This window comes from Lichenostomus cassidix, chromosome 8 (assembly GCF_008360975.1).
Source record: "Lichenostomus cassidix isolate B80296 chromosome 8, HeHo_3.0, whole genome shotgun sequence".
NCBI classification, from domain to species: Eukaryota; Metazoa; Chordata; class Aves; order Passeriformes; family Meliphagidae; genus Lichenostomus; species Lichenostomus cassidix.
The window spans coordinates 21462278-21474658 of record NC_139489.1 but is presented as its reverse complement, the minus strand read 5'-3'; the positions used below and the strand labels follow the sequence as shown (position 1 = coordinate 21474658).

General features: G+C 36.4%; 1 protein-coding gene across 3 annotated transcripts in view; it reads right to left on the bottom strand.

Annotated features, from left to right (window-relative positions):
• DENND1B (DENN domain containing 1B) overlaps nucleotides 1-12381 on the bottom strand; it is a 256533-nt gene that overhangs the window by 243300 nt on the left and 852 nt on the right. The window lies entirely within an intron of this gene.

Here is a 12381-nt window from a genome sequence, read left to right as displayed (position 1 = left end):
CTTTTACTCTCTGCAGTGGCAGAACACACTGAGGCCTTGTGTGGCTGAGACAAGAACCCAGCACAGCCTTGTGTTTTATCATAGCTCACTCAACACCTGGACAAGACGTTTTTCAGGATGCTATTCACTAGCCCCATAAGTCTTTCTAATTTGATGTTATTTGATGTGAATTGTGTGTAAGTAATGTTAATTATGCAATAGGTTTTGAAGAATATGTTTTGATTGTACAGTGGAAATGTCAGTCCCATTAACAATCATTATTACCTGTCAGAAAGCAGAAGGAGCTTTGAATGAATGCTAATTTTTTATTCTAGTATCTGTGCAGATGCATACCAATGTTTCCTGTATGTTTTGTTTATTTTATCCTGATCATTAAACCAACCTTTCTCCAAGTTTTCTCTCCTTGGACTGAGTCTGGAAAAGAGAGAAGGAAGCTCTAACTTCAGGCCTCCTGTGAGCCAGCTTATATTGAAGGTGTTTTTGAAACAAAGGTTTCAGTTCTCAGAAAGTGGTTCATCTGCTGAAGTGTTTCCAAACCTGGCTCCCAGTGGTCTCTGGAATTTATTAAGGCTGTGGCAGTGACTCAGGAGTATTGGAGTGGGGTTTTGGAAGCAGCATTCCAAAAGAAAGAAACCTGTCCCATTTCACTTTGTTACAAGAACAGCAAATCTCTAGGAAAAGGAAATGTAGAAGAGCATTAGAGGGAACAGACAGTATTTCTGCACTGCACACTTCTACAAAATTGTGTTATTTTATAAAAGGCTCTGTACACAGTTCTTTACACTGACAATTAGGATCTACTTAGGTTGATCAGATTTTCAGCCCAAAATCGTGTCCTCCTTTCGCTCTCTTCTTGCAGAAGACCTAAAAGCTGAACAAGGATGCTTCCTCCACCCGTTTAATGTTGCTATTGAATTACCTACATAGCTGAAGTTTTGCAAAATGTAGTACTAGGAAACTGGGTGCCTTCTGTGCAACTTTTTTCTGAACTTATGACTTCTTATTCTCACTTGTGGCAAATATTGACGATACGAAAGTCTTTTTCTGAACAAATTAATGTACCCTGTTCAATTTCTCTGGACTTCTGTTCTTTGATGTTTGTTTAATTAAGGATTGATCCATAGAGCTAAAGTCATATTTTAGTGATTTAATAGGCTACAATACTTACATCTGTCGATCTAACATTTTTTGAATCCTTAATTGTCAACCTTTAGGAAATCTAAGGTGTTAACAACAGCATGCTTTGAACATGAGTGAACAGCAGGGGATAGTCAGTGTACCTGTATAGATTTCATTCACCAGCTTGTGTGCAATTGAGATTACTTTTTTATTAGGAAAAAGGTGAAAAGTGAGCAACAACACAAGCAAGAAAATCATTGTTGGCTTGCTCTGATTTCCTGTAAATTGGATATTTTGGAACAAAGTTTTCATTCATACATATCTTCCTGTATTTTTTTAGGGAAAGTAGTCCCTGAAGCCTCCCAATCCAATTTCAGCTGTAATGTCATGCCAGATGAAGCAGTACTTTGTGGAACTAAACTATTATTCCATTTTTGACTTACAAGGGAAACCCCATCAGAGATTTCCGTTTTTCATTGCATAAGGTAGGATTAAAAGAGTAAATCAGAGATGGGGGAGATTGGTTTGATAAAAGAAACATAAAACACTAGGAAACAGTCTTGAGTGTATTTGATCATTGATGGGATTAAGTTTATAGAACAAGGAATTATATATTTTTAGATATTTAATTAAAATATTTAATAAGTATATGTTCATATTTTTGTGTGCATGTGGTAAAATAAGTATTTGACTTCTAGTAAGTTTGTATGTGTAGGTTTATCTAAAACACTGCTGATATAGGAGCATTATGCTACACTAAGTCTACTATAAGAAAATCACAGGAACCACTTATAACTTGTAGGTTTAGTTTGCAGGCAGTAAAATAGTGCCCAGTTTCAATGCAATCATTAAATGCTGCTGTAATCCATTCCCAAGATTGTGGATGGACTGTATGTATGGATTGGAGGAACCCTTGAAGGAACTCACAGGAAGTTTTGAGCAAACCAAGAGTATTTTTTAGTACACTGGGTATAAGATACTTGTAGGAGAGTGATTACCACTTAGTGAGACTATACAAAAAAAGGTGACATTACTCCCACATATTGCCTTGCGAGTCTCTAAAGTTTAGGGCTGGTGAGAAGTTGATATAAAGTTTTCAGTGTTTCAGATGAGAAATGCAGAACAAAAAATTTTTAAAGTATCTAAAAGATTAGACTTCTAAACATTAAAGCCTCATTAAGAACATGCTATGTTTTTCAAGAGTCCAGAATTACAATCCAATTGCTCAGGCTTCAGATGTAAAAATGACTGATGGAAGATGTCTGCTAAATGTCAAATCACCAATTTTTTCCACTGCTAGAATATTATTTGGGGTAATTGCAGAAGAATAAATAATTAGAAAAAAAACCACGATGTTAGGTGGAAATTAAGTTTTTAAAGGAAAATCCTGCTTCTAGAGAAATAAATGAAAATTTCCCGCAGCTTTAATGAGCCAAGATTTCACTTCTGAAATTAAGGTCTTGTTTTCAGTATTCCTTGACCTGAAACAACACTTTTCAGGCATTTATTTCTGATTTGTTAATGTCTATTGTACATATAATAGTTTTTATACATATACACCCACAGATGCATAAGTATAATGAACCAGAAACATGTAACGTTCTGAGAGGTACATATATCATGTGCCCACATAAATGGGCACTAAAGCTAGGTATGACCTTATATACTCATACATTGGAGCTCCCTGTGGATGACATCAGGTTTGTGAGGTCAATATTGCTTTCTTTAAAGTAAATCTAGATTTATAACAGCAGTGATTCTGCAGCAGAGCTCCAGAACTCTGCTGTAATTTCAAGAATGCAGTGCATTTCTTTATGCTCATTCAAGAATGTATGTTTGCAACAAGGGTCAAAAAAAGGTTTACTGCTGAAGCTGTCTGTCACTCTTACCAAAAAGTTACACACAGCAAAACTGAGCAGTTTGCCTTTTGATGCTGTCTAAAAAAACCTGCTGTTAACACATCTTGAAAGAGAACATAAAATAATACCCTTACACTGGCCTTTTAATTAATATTAATTATAAGACTGCACTGTTTTGGAGTCCAACAACAGTTTCTCAGTGGATGGTGTGCCAGGCTGATTGCCAGCTATCACAGTGTACTCAGACGACCATCCTCCACCCAAACGTTTGGAGAAGGGAATGACAGAAATATTTTGAAGTTTAATAGTATATGCACTATGGAAAAAATTAAGGATTAAAACAGGAAGAGAAGGAAGATATACAAATTACAAGGCAGACATTGATCTTGAACACATTTTTAGGTTTTTTTTTAATGTACATTCTGTGGCAAATCAAAACCTGTTGAATACAGGCACTCTGTTTCCTTAATGCTATGCCTTTGAATTAGATCTGGCTTTACCTTAATCCGAATGACTGAGAAAAAGCAACATTTTTGCTGGAGCTACTCCGTGGGCATGGTACAGTGGGGTTAATTTATTTATTTACATTTCACAAAATAAAAGGCATTCTGATAATTGCAGAAATGAAAAGGGAAGCTTCTGGTTTGTCTGTGTGTCTCAATGGCTGCACAGGATTCTCCTTCACACTCTGTTTTCCAATGACAGCTAAACAAGCAGCCACCAGCCACCAGATAGAACATGTGTTTCTTTTTTCCTTAGAAAGGGAGTTAAGCAGTCTCCCCGTGCTGTAAGAACAGGGATACTAAAAGACACGGGTGAATTCCACGCACCCAGACTGGTGGTAATACAGACCTTTGCAAGAAGTTATATAAGCTGGAATACTGCAACACAGAAGTTAGTATCAGAATAATTGCAAATGAAATAATTTGAATTATTTCCTTGTCTGCTCTAGAGTGCTTGAATATTCCCAAATAAGTAATGAGCTTTGAAAGATATTCATCTCCCTAAGAGAGACAAGTTTCTGTAAACTTGACTTAAAGACGTATTGCTGCAGGCAATGAAATCTATACAAGCAAACAAAGCCCAGGAGATAGGTTGCCTTCTGGCAGACTATTAGAAAACATTTCTTTAGCAACTTGCTACATTCTTCAAAATAATAACAACTATTATTTTTAAACTGAAATCTTTTCTGTTTGAAGTAGTATTTAAAAAAGCCTCAGGATCAGAGCACACCAGAGCAAATCTTATCAGTAGTCCTGCTGAATGTGCCTGCAATATGGCTCATAGAACATAACCAGCCAGAGCTTGGCTTTTACACTGTCTGAGCTTGAAAGTGTGGGGTTTTTTTGTTTGTTTGTTTGTTTAGGACGTTTTGGGAGGGGAGGTGGGAATGTATATGGATCTATTCTGTGAACTTGGACCAATCTGGGCTCTGAACGTCTGGGAGATTGCAGAGCTTTTTTCTGCTTCAGACCAGTTTGTTCAATGGCTCTTTTTTTTATTAAAGGCCCTGCAAATGGCTATGGAGGCAAATTCTCAAACTCTGTGGAAGACAAATGATGATCTATTGCAGCATTCTCCTACAGTATTAACTTGAAAAGACAACTGAATGCAACTTTTCATCTCGAGTTCAATTAGTGTGGTACAATACCACCTCTGAGAAGAAGAGCTCTAAATATGTTACATGAAAATTATTGTTTTATGACTGGAACTACCTAATTCCACCACACAGTAGAGAAAAAATATGGACTTCAGAGGAGGTCAGGCTGTGGTGAAGCAAGAGGTGTAATGCATGCTGTCCTGCTAAGCTCAAAGTCCACAACTTACAGTAGTCTTACTAGGAGATTTAAAAGATTTTATTATTCCAATAAACTGTCTAAATCTGTGAACTGGACATCTGATCTCTAAAAATACATTTTCCTCCACCCACAAAACCAATTATACACTTGCCACTAAACAGCTGCCTACTTCCAACATTCAACAGAGTACAGAGGGAGGAATGTGACTCTGACATGTACCATAGATGATCTACAGGCAAAATTAAGGTTTCTTCATGCAAAATTAAAAAATAGAGTATGGCATAAAATCTACCACTACCTATTTACAATCACATTAAGAAATTACTTGGCAGACTGTTAACTTCAGCTACTTAAATAATTATTCAATGTGAGAGAAATATGTAACAATTATATTTAACATTGATTTGTCAGAACTTTCTCATTTATTAAGTTCAGTGAGAATGCCTTTAAGAATAATATGATAGAGAATTATTTTACCATGAAATACAACAAGTGACAGCTTCACTTTAACCAGAGATTTCTGTTTACTTTAGATGAACCACTGCAAATTCTTTGCTATGCCTCTTACTAATTGCAGTGATTTAAAAAGACTTATGCTTTGATCCTGTGCTCTTGGGATATCAAGTACAGTAACTTCAGGACTGAGTTCTAGGCATCTCCTTTTGTAAATCTATTTTGAAATAAATTATATGGGGAAACCTTCTGAAAGTCAATAAAGTTTTTGATGTGAAGTCCTGAAATCTTTTTATTTGGGAAGTTTCTATTGTAGAACCAACACAATGGCCCTGCTGAACTATGGGGATTTAAGAACTTATCCTACACATTAGATATCCCTACAAAGTAATAGCAGAAGAATGTGCTATAATTATAAATAACATCTTAGACATGACACAAGTGCCATGTATTTATTTTAGATGCAGCAAAGAATGCAAATGAATTTCCACTAACAACTGATATTCTAAAGTATTAAGTTTTCTTCCTAGATGAAGTTTTCCCATTATGTCTCATTATTTCACTCAGCATTTATGCTTTTATGCCTTTTTCTTTTTTTTAGGAGATATTCTACCAAAAATAAATAATTAAACCACAGATGAACTGTCAAAAGGGAACATTCATATTTTAACGCAACATTAACATTTTGGTAATTAACATGGCAGTTAATGCTTTTAGCAGATGTAACAACATTAGACTTGTAAATTTTAATTAAAGTTAATAGTTCATGATAGCTGTAGGGATCAGGCATCCTCTCTGGATACTGAAAACATGTCTAATGTGATTAGAAATACTAATTGAAGAAAAAAGGACTGCTATAGTAATGACTGTACTTCTTTATCCTACTAAATTATTACAAACCTGCAGCAACTTTAAAAAATACATTTGCAGGAGGAAACTTGAAGAGTCAAATGCTCCCCTTGAAGAAATTAAAAGGGGTCAAAAGAACATTGCAGACATTTCCTGTGTGTTAGAAGAGGGAAAACCATTAATTGAAAGCCACTGCTCCTTCCTTATCCTCCTGAGATCATATTCCCGAGAAATACTATAAAGTTATTTGGTTACATTTCACAACCCTTTTGGATTTAATTAGGAACTAATGTGTTAGTTTTAATTCCCTCAGAGACTTTGAATTCCAATTGCAGGCAGGGAAACAGGACTGGCACTGGGAACCATGACTCAAGTGGACATCTCTTGGTTTTAGTGCAAGTTAAGAGATTGGTAGTGAGTCCTTTTCATGGCTTGCTGACACATGAAACATTTAATAAGCACAGGGAAAGGATTAGTTTTATTAAGGGTAATTACAAGCTGCTAGCCACCTATAAAATGCACCCCCATTTTATTGTAAAATGCCAACAATATTTATTTCACTTGTTCTGTGCATTTTTCTTGTCTCAAGCTGGCTCTGAAGTCAGTAGGAAAATTCTGTAGTTCTCATTCTAGCAAAATTGCCACTGAAAATTATGTTCTCTCTAAGGTTTCAGCTAATAAGTACTAAACACTGGAAATTAAGTTTGCTTTTTTGACTGACAACAGTTATTTTTAGTATAAATGCAGTTATTCCCCGCTAATGCTGTTAGCTCCATTTCTGTCAACACCCTTCCAACATCATCCCAAATTATATTTCATTTGCATAGCAGCACAGGCATAGGCTCCATTCTACCAAGCAAAGTGCAAAGACATGGTGAGAGACAATTCTTGTTTGGAAGAATTACACTCTAACCAGTTGTGACACACGCTGAGAGAAAGGATGCTCGCAGAACAAATGCTGGTTTATCTTCATTTTGTTTCTGTCTGAAAGGCTGGGACAAGAGATTAGGAAATTTGGTCAAGCTTATATAGAAAGAATGAGTATAGTGATTTGAATTAAATTTATCAAGTAACAATGGAATTGAGAACTTATTGGTCAAAGAAATATTAGACTCTGGGCAAAGTGCCTACATGCAATATATGTACCTTTTTGTCTGGTGTCAGGACTAAATGTGAACACTAAATGGTGTTTAATTAATCACAAACCTCAGGCTGCCTTTCTGCAAAGGCGTACATTTTTTTGAGGTCAGGTAAGAAGACCTGAACTGTGCATTTAGTGTTGTCCAGGTGTATCACCTGGAAAGATACAGTGGATAACACAATACATTTGAAGATGCACCTCCATGAGGTCTGTGGCCTCACTGACTCATGTGCTAAATAGACAAGAAATGCATTTATCTTACCTATCACTTGCCATTGAGAGATCACAGAATGTTTTACAAACTTCTAAATTTTACCTGTGTTAGCTTGTAAAAGTAAGTTGTCTCTATGGATTCCCCAGAGGTTCAACACTGTGGGTAACACATTCATCAATGGTGTGGATGTCTGATCTACTAAGGCATTTAGTCAGGTGGGAGAGGAAAATTAAGTTATGGTTAAGGTTTTGGTAATTTTTTAGATACCACATCCTCATTTCCTAGGCACCACTGAAACCAATGGGATTCTGCATATAGATCCATCAATATGGATATTTATTTGGCTTAAAATGTAATAGCTGTGAATTTTCATTCATAATACTGCACTTTCGTTTTGTAGTATTACAGTAATAATGGCTCCAACATAACACTACTGCTGGCAGAACTTACTGAAGGAAAGGATGGAATTAACAAATTTTTGTTTGTTTGGTTTGGCTTTTTTGGTTTTTTTTTTAATTCCCAGATCCAACAGCTAAGGCCCAAGTCTTCAGCTGTGTAAATCAGCATGACTCCACTGAAGTCAGAGCAGCTACGCCAACTTACGCTAGGTAAGAGTCTGAACTTCAGTGACACCAGATATACAGTTTACAGGTTTTATTGGCAAGTACATGTTTATAGACTTGAAGGTGGTTTCTAATCCTGTGTCATATCGTAAACACTACACCTTGGACAAACAGACAGAACAATTATTTGCAAGCTGAAAGTCTCACTCACTTCTGTAAGAGTCTCTTTCACACGAATGTTTCTGCTCTTCTGTGAAAGAACCTCATGCATGAAGGACTACTGCCAGGCAGAAGTTAGATACTTACTAACATTAGCAAAATGTGCCAATAGTCTGATTCTGGCACTTAGAGCAGGGTATTCAACTTACAAGGTGGAAAACTGAAAAATGTATATAAAGAGAATACTTTGCCATCACTGATTAGTCACATCGTTCACTGCCACATAGCTACTGAGACTGTTGCACTTGTAATGTTCAAGATGGGTTGAACCTTTAGATAAAGGATGACACAGCAAAAAAAAATCTTAGGAGGAACAGTTTGGGTTCATGATAAATATTTGTTAAATAGGAAGAACGGATGTAAGACATAGTACAGATGAATATGCCTGTTGCTGGTTCTTGAACAGTCATTGCTGTCCTGTGTGAATGGTGGAACTATCCCTAAACTGCATTTAAACTTGCTCTCTCGGCAGTCTATTCCTGACATTGCTAAAATGAGGGTGAGTAGTGATGCCCTGAAGGAACATGGGGAATGCCAGGACATGCTGAGGGAAGATGAGGATGGACTGGGATACAAAAAATTTGAAACCTGATCATCTGGAGTCTAGATGGACAGAACAGCCTGTCTTATACTGAGATCTGCCTGTCCTATACTGAGATCTGTCAATTAACCTGCATCAAAATATAGTTTTCTTTACTACCAGTAAGCTAGGTTAGGATAACTGTGATCACTAAAGGAAATATACAAGTATTTTCTTCCTTCAGTTAAACAATAATACATGTATTATAATAATACATTGAAACAGCAGTGTGCTAGAGCAAAGAAAATTTTTTATAAAAACCCCTGCATTTAGTTGTGAGTATGTATTACACAGAACTCAGTATAGTTCAGTACTGATCCTTTCTTTTTACTGAAATGCATCTTAATTCCTTTAAGCAATTTTAATGAAGATTTGTCAAGAAGTTTTACTGAAATACAGGAATCTCCTACCATTCAAGCTCCCTGTTTCCACATACCTTTCTGAAAACTCTCTCGCAGATTTCTGTGGTATAAAGGGGTTCCCTGTAGGAACCTCTCATAATATCCACATAAGCAAACAGCTTTTCTGTCCTGCAGGCTTCCTGCTTTTGGTGTGTTTGGAAGAGGTTTTACAATAAAGTTTTATACCATTACTAACATTTTCCTTCAAATGCTTTTGGTCTGCCTTTTATAGTTTCACATTTAGCTTGCCAAAGGTTTTGCTATTTTCTGTTTTTCTCATCTGAATACAATTTTTTTAGGAGTTCCTTTTCCTTTATAATATAATTTATTCTCATGTAGAGCTCTGCTAGTCTTTTGGAGATCCTCTAACTGGCTTTGACAGATGATAGATACTTACTCAGAAACTCTAATACAGGTCATTTCCTCCTAATTTACTTTTAACAAACTTCCTTGATTTTATGTAGTCCTCTTTTCAACATTTCACTGTTGCTATGGTAAGTTTATTTGGCCTTTTCACTTCTACAAGGTTTTTGAATTTGAATACATTATGATCAAAATTCTGAAATGATTCTTTGATACAGAAATTCTGAAGAAGGTCTGGTGCCCCTGCTTAATACAAATCAGTTCTCCAAGCTCCCCTGAATTGCCCCATTTAATGATCTATGTTGTCTAAAAGCTTAAATTCTGCATAAAGCCCTATCATAATATTTATCCAGTGCAAATATAATGGATCTCTCTTTACTCCTGCCTTCACAGCCTTTCTCATTTCCCCATCCATGTCACAGGCAGCTATCCTAGCCTTTTTACTGTTAGTGACAAAGAATCAGGAGAGAGGGAGACTTTTCAGGCTTCAAGGACTTAGAGCAGAGCAGTTGCTCCTTTTGATTAATTTCCTGTAGTTTATTGATTTGAAGAACCTGAAGAATTGTTAACCAGTGAGCTGTTATGTTATGCTCCTATCTGTGTGACCTTGAAGACATCTATTCCCATCCTCCATTGTCCTAGTGAGCTCTTCTGCCTGAAAGTTTTAAAGTTTTCAAATCTATATTTTTCCTTAGTCTTCAGTTTATTCTGTTAATGAACCTCTCAAGAGTCTCCAGCTGTACAGAGCCCCAGACAATAGCAGAAGCAAGTTAGGAATCATCCAGGGAGTTGGGCCAAATGTTTGGATTCCTAGTTGACGTTTATGTTGTTACCTAACACTGTAGGTGCTTTCAAGTCTAGCAGCTTAGTCCTGACAAAGGACACTGTTTTCACAGACAATCCAAGCATCACATTGCCATTCCAAATAATACCCTTTGTTGTCATTTGATATTTTTTATATCCTTGAACTCTGACTATATTTATAGGTTATATACATTCACAGATTTCAATGATCAGGAAGAGACTGGCGCAGCTTCCTTAAATCAATGCTGACATGTAAATAGATTAATAATAGCAGGGCTAATGAAGTGTAGCATCCACTGACAAATAGTGAGGTCCTTGTTCCTTCTGTCTCTGGCCTGTTTAATTCCAGGTGTAAAGCATTTGCTGGCAACACCTTCAGAAGTTGCTAAGACTTAGGGAACAAGCCACATTCTCCCTCCCAGATCCCTAATTCCAGCATGTCTTTGTCCATTTTCTCTAAGCCTTTGCTAGCTGGTTAGGCAGCGTCCCCTACGGCCTCTGAGAGAAACATTTGCCAGAGATAAGCCTGCTCCTTAACAATCCCTAAGGCTACTGGATCTTCTGGAGCCTCTTCTGCCTTTCTGATTCTGTTTGATATAAAGTCTCCATTACAGGGAATATTAGACAAATTTATTTAACTGTAAACGTGCATTGAAAAGCACAGAAAAACATCCTTCTATAAATAAACATTTGTACAACATAGGTCTGAAGAGAATCTTCTATGGTATGTGGAAGATATGTCACTTTGCAAATTTAAAATTAATGGGGGCAGTGTAGTTACATTTATATGAAAGCCTTTTTGCCTGATTGTGATGACGAACTATTAACTAAAGCAGACTCTTCATTTTTAGGTTCTCTGAGTCTCAAGCACCAGGAATAAAATGGAAACAACCATCATCTAGGAAAGATGAAGTTGGAATACAGGAAGATATGTTGGCAATAGATAACGTCACGCTGAAGTAGCCATTGGATTCAGGTGACTAAAGAGAAAAGTCAAAATATTATGAAAATGTACAGTGAAATAACAGCATGGAGAAAATCAAGGAAAGAGAATGAATGTGAAAGAGCAGTGAATACAAAAATAGGATGAAAGAAAAAATCCAAATACAATCAGATTAGGCAAAGGAAGACAGTGAGAAACCTACTGTAAAAAAAGGCAAGTGAGCCCTGGTTTATTCTCTTTTATGCATAAACGTAGAGAAAGCTTCAAATGCTAAGTCTACTGTGAATTACTCACTTTCCATCTAACAGAGCCTAGAAAAGAGCAATAGCTAGGTATTATCGTACTAATTGCCTTTACCTATGAAAAAATGAGACCTAGTAAGACTCAGTATTTTATGGTCATACACACCAAATAACAATCTCTCCTTTTTCCATCAGAGGTGGAAAATAGGTGACTACCTCACACAACCCAACTTCTGGTTGAGGATAAAGAGAATTTTGGAGATGGAAAACTGTCAGTGGAATTGCTGGTTGTAATTCTTTTGAGTAACTTCTTAACATAATTTGGCAGATCTTTCAAGTTTTCGCTCTTTGGTATGTGGGGAGCCCTGAAGTATTGCACTTCATACAAGAAAACAATACAGGGAATTCTTGTTCAAGAAACTTCATTTGCAAGACAGTTTATCCATTAAAAAAAAATTCTCTTAATCGTGATTCCAATTCATTCTTTTGGACTATCTTAAAGAAATACAAATGCATATCAAAAGGGAAGGGTAATAGGGTATGTCTGATTCCACAGCCTGGGTGGTCACCTTGTATTTGGCCAGTGGCACTGAATGTCCCAATGCTAATACAGAGGAAATGTGCAGAATTACTAATAAATCAGAGAAATGAGAGCCAACAAAAATAATTTCCTTTCAAATTTCATTAAACTTTGTATCACTGGATCCATTGGAGATTTCTCAAAGCTGAAAAGTTTGCCTCAAAACCAGATATAATATTGAACACAGGGAGGTGAACAGACTTTTTTCAGACCCACTGGACCATTTCCTCCTTATTTTGCAAGGCTTAAATC